The 10,075-nt window shown below is 39.5% G+C and overlaps 1 protein-coding gene across 1 annotated transcript in view; it reads right to left on the bottom strand.

Moving 5' to 3' along the window:
- LOC102208930 (axin-1-like) overlaps positions 1-2,957 on the bottom strand; it is a 22,716-nt gene extending 19,759 nt beyond the window's left edge. Inside the window, exon 1 of the mRNA XM_005744553.1 lies at positions 2,767-2,957. The gene's annotated coding sequence lies outside the window, so the exon portion shown is untranslated. The remainder of the gene's footprint in view (positions 1-2,766) is intronic.
- Between the last annotated feature and the right edge of the window lie 7,118 nt (positions 2,958-10,075).

Below are 10,075 nucleotides of genomic sequence, written 5' to 3'. Positions count from 1 at the left end.
CTATCTATCTATCTATCTATCTATCTATCTATCTATCTATCTATCTATCTATCTATCTATCTATCTATCTATCTATCTATCTATCTATCTATCTATTGCTTGAGACATACATGAAACATACTTTTCCATCCTAATACATTTTTCTTGACTAACTCATCATAACTCATCAGAGCAAAATCGTATTGTATTGACTGACGGCTGAGTTGCCTAGGGTGAAGACGTGGATATACCAATAACCACGTCTTGGTATTTGACAGATAGGATTGGCTCCAGCACCCCTGCAACACTCAGTTGGATAACCTGCTACGAAAATGAACGGATTTAATAGTTATATGTTTATTAGTTGTGTTTAGACTTGAGTTTTTGTGGCTTTGGAGTGTAGTTTTCAGAGTTTACGTGATTGTATGTTAAGATTTAGCTAGCAATGGGCTACCGTCACCGAAACTCCATGAGGTGTACAGGGAAATCAGAACCAATCTACTTGTTTGTTCCAGAAGGTCAAGCAACTGAATTCAGGAAACAGAGGAAAAGACATGCAGATTGAGACAGTGTTCAGTGTAAGGAATAGTGCATTTATAGATACAGATCCATAGTACTTGATTGCTTTCCTTATCAGTTTCAGTTTTAGAATTTTAAAGACTTGGATGGTAGGAAGTGACATTCAGAGAATGAATATTCCTGCACACCTATATGCTCCACATCATTTGACATTTATGCAATACGACAATGTAACACATTTTTACTCATAGACAACATATATGTTTGTTAAACATTAAGCACATTGTGCCTCATTTATTCCTGTTATATATCTTGTTTTATTGGCTTTACTGACTTTTTTATTGCATTATTAGCAGAGCAGCTGTTACTAATAAAACTGACAAAGACGCCTTTCAACTCAGTGCGCCAGAACCAACGACGCCTGAACTCTGGAATCAAAGAAGGTAAATGGTATTCAACAATTATTAAACGTATTACCTGTGCTGTGCTTTTACTCCTCTGATGTGTCAAAATATCTTCTGGGAAAAGCTTTCAGTAGATCATGTTTGAAGTGAAGTCATTTTTATTCATAAAGTCCAATATCCCGGATCACAGCCCTTTACACTCTCTGTCGTCAGATGCCAGACTGGGTTAAGGAAGACTCATCCACCAAAATTCAAACAAACCTACCGTATGTTTTGGCTAACAAGAATCAAATAATGTGTTCTGCTGCACCTGTTGCCACTGGACTAATTCAGATGAATAACGTGATTGATACATGGATGATCAATAATCGACTGGTCACCCTTGCTAGCTCTTCTCAATTTCAGTAAAAACACAGTCACCTTTTCATAAGCTGAAGTGAAGTGAAGACGAGAGTAGATCATTAATTCCTAAATTGAGGCAACCCTCTTAGACTACTGAGACGGAGCTTTTTGTCAGTGAGCCGGTCCAGCTCAGGGGTCCCTTTGTTCCAGCTGCCACAGCAGATTTGGGCGTCTGTACGGAGGCCTGTCAGAAACAGGCTTATCTCTTGGGGGCCTCCCAGCACAAAGACCCATTTAGATGCTCAGAGAAAGTGAAATCTTCATTATATACCCCTTAAAAGAAAAACACACCCCTGCTCTTTAGGAAAATTAATTGGAGACAAGTATTTTATTCGGGTGAAATAAGAGCTCCAAAACAAAGTATAAGGCTGAGCTTGTACAGTGAGCCCTTTTATTATGTTTGATATGTAGTAGTGAGTAGGATAACGTCAACGTTTCAGGCAACTTTGCACTGAGAATTGGCGATTACATTAGTCACAAACATTGCCACAGAGCTATGAAGGACGGCTAGCGTCATCACCCTCCTACTTAAACACTTCCCTCTGTTTTCATTTTTTTCTTTTAATCCTCAAAGTTACACAAGCCAACCAAAACAATATGTGAACTACAGAAAGCACAATATCAACACTCTCCCATCTATATCTATCTCTCTATCATTTATCCACCTATCCGTCAATCCACCTATCCATCCATCTGCTGGCCTTTCCCAGCCATGCCTGTAGTGAGAGTGTCAGTATATCTGCCATGGCGTCCCGCTGATGTGTATTGTGATGGGGCTGAATACTCCAGCAACCAATATGGCCCGCACCAATACTGGATTAGCCACAGTGGATTAGCTCGCTGCCCTCCTGCTGCTTATTCAAATATTGTTTCACGTATTGTCATCATTGGGGCTGAGCTCTGGCCCAGTAGCCTGCAAGCTACAGAATATTTTCAAAGAAACCCAAAAAAAATGTCTTTGCTTCCATTTCCCTACAAAAGCGTCTGATTTCAGCGAATGTGGGATCTGGACCACTGAGGGTCGGGGGAAATTGTTGAGGGTTCGGAGAGCATCCGCAGCCCTAGAACAGGCAGGGGGAAAAAGGGATGGAAAGATGATGGAAAAGCAAAAACCTAACTAGGCCAAAAACAGGCATGAAAGCGTGCCTTGATCTTTGATACATGGTGTTCTTCTTTTTTTTCTCCTCTCTCCCTTTCTTTCACCCTCACACATACACTTGGGAGTCAAGGCAATTGATGTGCTGCCTTTGATGGCAAAGAGAGGCCTATATTAACGGCCAAAAAGACCATGATGAAAGGGCTGAGGAAAAAGAAGCAAAATGGGTAGAAAATGTGTTATTAGAAAGAATGGCAACTCATGATGAATACTTGGGATGAAGTGATGGTAACCAGACATCGGGGTCTTGAGGGTTTGATGATTTAACGGCAGCGGAGGAAAGGCTAAGGTAGACGGAAGGCTTACCGTGCTAGCCCCGCGGTAGTGATGGCTGAGGTTGGCTTGGTGGTTCCAGTGTGTCATGCTGATGGTCGTCCTGTTAGAATAAGGGAGGTGAATACACCTGCTGCATTGCCCGAGTTCATTGCAGTGATTCCGAGGTCTGGACGCCAGTGGACGTCCCATTGCAGAAGCAGTCGCCATCTTTGTCCCGTTGTTGTCTTGGATATGCTCTCCTGCGTCTTCATCCCTCCCTCTTTCCTTTGATCATGCCTCCCTCCCTTGCTGTCTGCCGTATGACATCATCACGCAGCGGTATCGACAAGCATCAAAGAACCTCTGGGCAGGACGGGGTGTAAATATGGAGCATAAAGAGTGCTGTAACCCCCCCTGCTCCTAGCATCCACTCCTCTTCTCTCACTGCAGATGGGTGGTTTATTAGGCCGATACAAAACTATAAGCACACAAGCACACACCCACACCACCCATTTCTCAGACGGGTGTATCCCAAGGCCCCCTGCTGTGCTTGCAGCGTTTGATGATGCGTCTAGCTTAATTCGATCCCAAAGCTCGCTCCTTTTCTAAGACGTTCATTTCGCCCTTCTTATATGTTTTTGCAAGCTGCTGCAACAAAACACAAATGTGTTCTTGGTCAACTTTGTGACTAAATGACAACACTACTCTTCGCGTAGCCACCCCTCCTTCTTCACACTTTGACTCTCATCCCCTGCTCTTTCTCTCTTACCTCTTACAGCTGGTCTGTACCATTTCCAATCCTGTTAAAGTTCTATGTCCTCTCAAGGAGACCTTCTGTCTGTCTGTCATCGGCCCCAAAATCACTTATACATGTTTCACTGTCACACTCTCAATCCTCTGTGGCAGCTGGTATCAAACCCAATAAGATCATCCCTTAAAAAAACACACAGAATTAGCAACTGAATGGATTAGATTTGTCCAACATCAATGTACCTGCAAAGAGAATGAAGCAAACCAACGTTTTACTACAGTCAACATATATTTAAAATACAGTGTAATGGATTTACAATTAAACTGCTCTACAAAGGCCGGCAGTAGTAATGTAATTATAGAGATAATAAAGTCAAGAAGAAACAATTAATAGTTTAAAGTTTTCAAAGTGGAAAAGACAGAAAGGCTGCAGTACAATTACTTTATGCGTTCTTAAAAGCTGATTATTTTACCCTAATTTAACCAAACTGAATCACATAAACTACTCTAGTTACTGCTAAAATGGCTTAGCTAGCTTTTAGCCAAGCTAGTTATACAGTTTTTCTACATCAAGACTAAAAATTAATGTTTTGCACTTTTTTCAGTCATAAAGTCAACACTTCAGCAGAATAGCATTTTTTAACTGTTGAATCTTGTGTCAAAAAGTCCTGTCCAAGCAAAGTTTTAAGCGAATACAGTAAAGCTATGTAGCAAGACAGTTTTAGCTTAATACTAACATTTTTGTCAATCCAAATAATTTCATAATAAAAGCTTTTCAGTAAAATAAATGTGTCCCCCTATCAAAAATGTTATTAACAGTCTATCTTTGACTGAACTGCTGTATTATTATACCTAATAATTTATATTGGCTGCTGTCTCTGCTGTTCACTAGCTAAACGGGCCTACTTCAGGCCAATGCAGTTGAAGTAACCTGGGCTCACGCTGTATAATATCACTGAAACAACATGCTGTATCACTGCGGTCTTTCTGATGCAGTTTTTCTGATGGAAAAACGAAAACTGACCATCAAAGCAATGAACAGTCCCACAGTCCCATTCAGTTACCGAGGTATTTTCTGTAATAGACAAAGAGCCGAATCAAACATGACTCATCAGTGTAACAGAACCTGGATCAGCTTTCTCTCAAGCACTGATCATTGAGTGGAAAAAAGAATGAAAAGTAATTGGAGCTTTTTAGAGTCACACAGCTACCGCCTCCTCGCCTGTCTGCTGTTCTTCTACTTTCCCCCAGTTTCCATTCACATCTTTACTCTGCCCTGCCGCCTCTCTGCCCCCACTCTCTACACCCCCCCCCCCCCCAAACTAATTGTCAAGGTTCTTGTTAGCGTTATGCTTAAATGCACCTCTCTGCAGCGAAAGCCACCCAGTGATATGGAAAGTATCCTTAGCAAAGGATTATACACCACTGATTGGAAGTACCAAACAAACGTGAGTGTTTGGAGAGGAATAACTGCTACGAAATCTGTTGTTCACTCAGGCTTTCGCCTTTTTCCATCCTGTACTTCCCTCTCTTCAACTCAACAAACTGTTTCTCAGCTTTCCAACTCTAAGACCAGGCATTCTCTTTCTCCTTCCCAAACCAATCGCATAAACAGCCATTTCCATTCAAACAGCAACTTCATTCCAGGTATTAGGAGAACTAATTCCACCACATTATTAGACTCCTTAAAAATGCCCACTTATTTCCTCCACAAATTACTTCCCGTAATCCCAATCAACTAAATCCATTTGCTGATTGCTGCCCTTCTGCAGGGGACAAACAGCAATGTCTGGAATCAATATGAGGACTCTTAGCCTACCTGTAAGATTGTTGGGGTAACAGCTAATGGCAGCAAGCTGACGGGCTGTAGAGGGTTGATAAGCATTTCTCATTACTGAACCCCCATTCACATAAGCGCCTGCCACACTTGTATAATACACATTCACACACACACAATCTGTGGGAGAAATACATGTCCTCCAAAACATATTGCCATTGTTGTAACAATAGATATAAATAAATAAATAAATCATCGGTGTGTGCATCTATTAACTATGTGTGACAAAAGAGAAGGCATCTGGAAATGCTATAAACTGGCACATAGCTAGAGGGTATGGATAAAATAGCAGAAAAGCTTCAACTATACAAAAACATACCAGCTTGGCGAGGCTTGTAATTGCTTATTGTCACCATCGCATAAGTTCGTCCAACTCTGTGGTCATTTTTGATTTAATTTTTTTGGCTCTAATTTGTTATGAAGTAAATACCACACTCAGCGTCTTTCAGTCAGTTTTAGTCAGCTCAGTGCATTCCCCTCCACTTTTAATAGATGTGCTTGAAAATTATGCAAAGAACAACAAAAAACAACAAGATAAATATTCAGTATGTATTTTATGTAATGCTAGCAGAATACCCGGATTTTATTCTTACTTTGGGGTTACTTCACAGCAGAATATTTGACTTGTCACAGTAAAGCACTGACATTTTCATTAATGTGACATAGCACAAGTCAAATGTGTTTATACAGGGGTTATTAGTGTTGTTTAACTGGAATTAAACAGTTCGAGTAGTGGTTTCCATCACAGAAGATGAGACCACGCGAGGTAACTCTGTAGGACGGAAAAATGATTAACGGGACAAATATAGCTTTTCTTTAGGTTGCCTTATTTGTTGTGTGATGCTGGATTGTTTCACCTTGAATTTCTGATCTAGTTCTTTTTGAGGAGAAAATCTTTGGTCAGCATCCACAATGATTGTTCAAAATATCTTTTGGTTAAATAGTGTCTTTTTTGCGGACTCAGTCGAATTTAATGCTTTTTGTACTTTTTTTGTACTTGGACATTTTATGTGTGGTTAATGGAAAGTGAATGAGAGTGCCCTTGTTCATTGCAGTTAGCAAACTTACCATATTAAGGCTTTGCCATACATAGAATACATGTCGGTCCAATGTATTTGTTGCTGTTCACCCAGTTTTAATGAATCAATCTCATGGAATCACGGTTAACTCTGTTAACTATTTCAAACTGTTAACATTAACCCTATAATGCCCATTGTATCATTTTTGATACATGAGTTTCTGAGACCTCTATATCATCAACATGATCAATACTTGGCATAATTTCAAAATGTTATGAACAAAACTCTTTTTTTTGTTTAAAATTAACATTGTTGTTAACAAAAAGTTGCCAAAAATGCCTAATGTATCAAATGTGATACAAAAAATATATAATAAATATGTAATAAAAATATATCATACACCACATGATACAGCAAAAAAAGTGGATTTTGTTATAAGGGTTAATAAAGATCTCAGTTTTTTGATTGCTTGGGTCTTACAGGGTTAACACTGAAGACAATCTTCAGGGCTCTAAATGCTTATTAGTGCAATTGATGCGCATTACGACCATAAAGCCAAGGATGATAATGTAGTCGTGATGCCAGTTGATGAAGAACCTCATAATGCTGATGTCCATGTAGTACTGTATGCCCACTCACACCCACACATGGACAAGCTAACCTTTTGTTTTCCACCGTGTCTTGTTCTAATAAAGCTTGTCATACTGTAATGATTGTACTCTTTCACTATTTAACGCTTTCATCACATTATTACACCATGTGTATATTTTTAGGAGCGGCGTTTTAAGCTTTTTTCTTAGTCATTTTCTTGCATATTTTTTTTGTCTGAGCTCTACTCACTGGTTTGCTGCAAGAAGAGATGATACTATCTGTATTATATTATAAATTCCTTAATCCTTTTTTGTAAAATCCAGAATTGAGTCCATTTCCTAGATCATTTTACATAATTCTGATTGTATCTACAACTCAGTCTCAGTCAGTCATCTATATGTGCACTGGAGGCTTCAACCTTTCATATTTTATTCAGCTTACATGTTAAAGCCAGGTTACAGGTGAGCAGAAGTTATATTGAAAAACTATTTCCTGATGTAGCCATAAAGGATCCTTAATAACCAGGAACTAAATGCTTTCTTACAAATTGTCACTTTCGACAGTGGTTTGCTTGCTTAATGTTACATTTTGGAACCAAATTTTCACACCTTTAATGGTTATTTCATCCACCTATAAGTGGACCTCGAGTCCTTGGTGTGCTCTTAAGCTCAACAATTTCAGGCTCTGAATGTTCATTCTGCAGAGAGAGAAAGCTGCAGTCGTGAGGGGATTGAGGCCATTGTTCAGTTAAAGTGAGACAAATGAGACCCCGGAGAGCACTACTTAGCCACTCATAAAGGTCAGATATGGAGCCACACCAATGGATGCTAATCCTGACCCTGGGGACTGTGTGCACATGCGCTTGTGGATGTAATTGTTTCACAGGCCTGTGACATTTAAACCTGAATGAGTGTACAATCCTGGGTGGCTGAACAGTGTGTACGTGCTTGTAAGTCCTTTGGCTGGAAACCAATGGGCTGCAGTGCCCACAGAGGTTTAATTAGACATTGCCTTGGGGGCAATTAAAACATCAGAGGCTATGTTTTTATGTAGACAACACCATTTTATTACTGCTGTAAATATTCTCTTGATTTAGATGATGTTGTTTCTGGCTAAACATTTAAAACTGTGAGCTCTGAAAGACAGATTTTCAAAACCTTCATATGCCATGAAGAATCATCTGGAAGTTACTAATATTAGAAAAAAAGAATCGATGGGAAATGATACATTTTCTATACCATACGAATTTCACCTGATGGTAGATATGTCATAATGAGGCATCACTGTATGTCTCTCATTAAAATGACTAGCTACATAGTCTAATTGGTATTGCACTAATAACACACTATTGAGGCTGAAAACAGCCAATCCTTCCTTCCTGTATAAGCGCCACAAGCTTGTCAGTAGGTCTCACTGGCTGGGGCACCAGAGAGCTGGAGGTAATGCAATTTGTGAGTTTTAGCAGAATGTGGTGTAGATAACGACTGCCAGGGTCACAACAACAGTTCAGCACAAGTGTAATGAGCAGAAAAAGAAATGACAAATCAGTTAGAGCATGTGTGCGTATCTGAAAGAGACAGAAAACGTGAACTGGAGGTCCTTATTATGATTAATTACCATCACTACACTGTATCCAACATCCTAGTTATACTGCACAATTTTTTTCAGAGACAATTCTTGCTATTTCTCTTAGATTTGACATTAAGTTTGATGTGTCTGCCCACAAATCTATAAACAGTGCCTGGTTCTCCTGGTAATATCTTTAAAAGGCAAACTGCAAAACTGTTTATGACCTTTAGAGGAAGGCAGAGCAGAAACAGAGAACATACCCAGGATAATTCTACAAAGATATGAGCATGTACTCTGGCATGAACCTGTAAACTGAGGGAAGAGTCACAGATGCGAGACCTTTTGCAAACAATGGCAAAACAAACAATGCAAAAAGAGAAAGCGGCTCTTATTTTTTGTCATTGTTTGCAAGGCAAAGGTGCCAGTGAGTGAAATCTGAGTTTTTATTTTAAATCTATCATCATCAGCAAAATGAATTTCACTGGCAATTTCATGCCACAATATCTGCAAAACAAACAGCAGCAAACATTTCCATCAGCTGCTTTTGTCTTTGTGCTAATAAACAAACGTTAGCATGCTAACAAGCTAAACTGAGATGTACACATGAAACATTATATGTGTAAACAATTACTGTTAGGTTTGTCATTGTAATTCTTTTAGCATGATTAGATCAAAAACGATGACTCACTTTATTGTGGCTCCCCTTGGAGACTTTTCAGCAGCATGAGAGTGCACCAAATGATCTTTGTTTTTATTCTGCTCCCAGTTCCCATCTCTCCTCTGTTAGCTAGGTAGTTTTTGCTTAATCTTACAAAAAAGCAACAATGATCACTTCTGCTGCAGTGTTCCTCTTACCGGGGGAAATTTATAATAATAACAACAACAATAATAATAATAATAATAATATAGCACCATATTATCAATCAAAAACACAGCTGGCTCTAGCCGTTTCAGTGCCCTGGGTGAGATAAGGACTGTTCTATCTAAGTTTGTTCATCTGTCTGAGATGCACACTCATGTTTGGGGATGCTCATATGTATGATACTGTAGGTTGGTATAATAAACTCAGGAGAAAGACACGAACAGATGTTTGATTTTTCTCTTTTTCATTCATTCTCTTTTAGATTTGCTGCCGTGCTTAAGATTATCGTCCTGACAGATGATTTATTTTCAGCCAACCTTCAGCTGTCAGACAGATGCTCTCACATTTTTCAAAATTTTGGTATACAGCAGAGGTCATGATCATCTCAGTGACTGCAAGGTGCCCAGGTCCTTTGGAACAAGTCCAAATTATCATCCTTCCATTTCCATGTCTAACAGGTGGCAGAGGTGCTGATAGGCTGTGTTTTCTTCTGGCCAAACATGATTTGCACTACAGCCAAATATCTCGCCTTTGGTATCTTCTGTGCAAAGGACATTGATCCAGAGATCTTGTGATTTGTTGTGATATAAGTTTGCAATCCTAAGATGTGCTGTCATGTTCATTTTAGAGAAAGGAGGCGTTTTCCTGGCAACCCATCCAAACAAGTCGTACCTGTTCCGCCATTCTCTGATTTCACTGTCAGAAACTTCAACATGTAACATGCTACTTGAG

This window comes from Pundamilia nyererei, unplaced genomic scaffold (assembly GCF_000239375.1).
Source record: "Pundamilia nyererei isolate P.nyererei 1_Seehausen unplaced genomic scaffold, PunNye1.0 scaffold00145, whole genome shotgun sequence".
Classification (NCBI taxonomy): domain Eukaryota; kingdom Metazoa; phylum Chordata; class Actinopteri; order Cichliformes; family Cichlidae; genus Pundamilia; species Pundamilia nyererei.
Note: the sequence above shows the minus strand (reverse complement) of the source record. Positions and strands in the feature narration are given on the sequence as shown.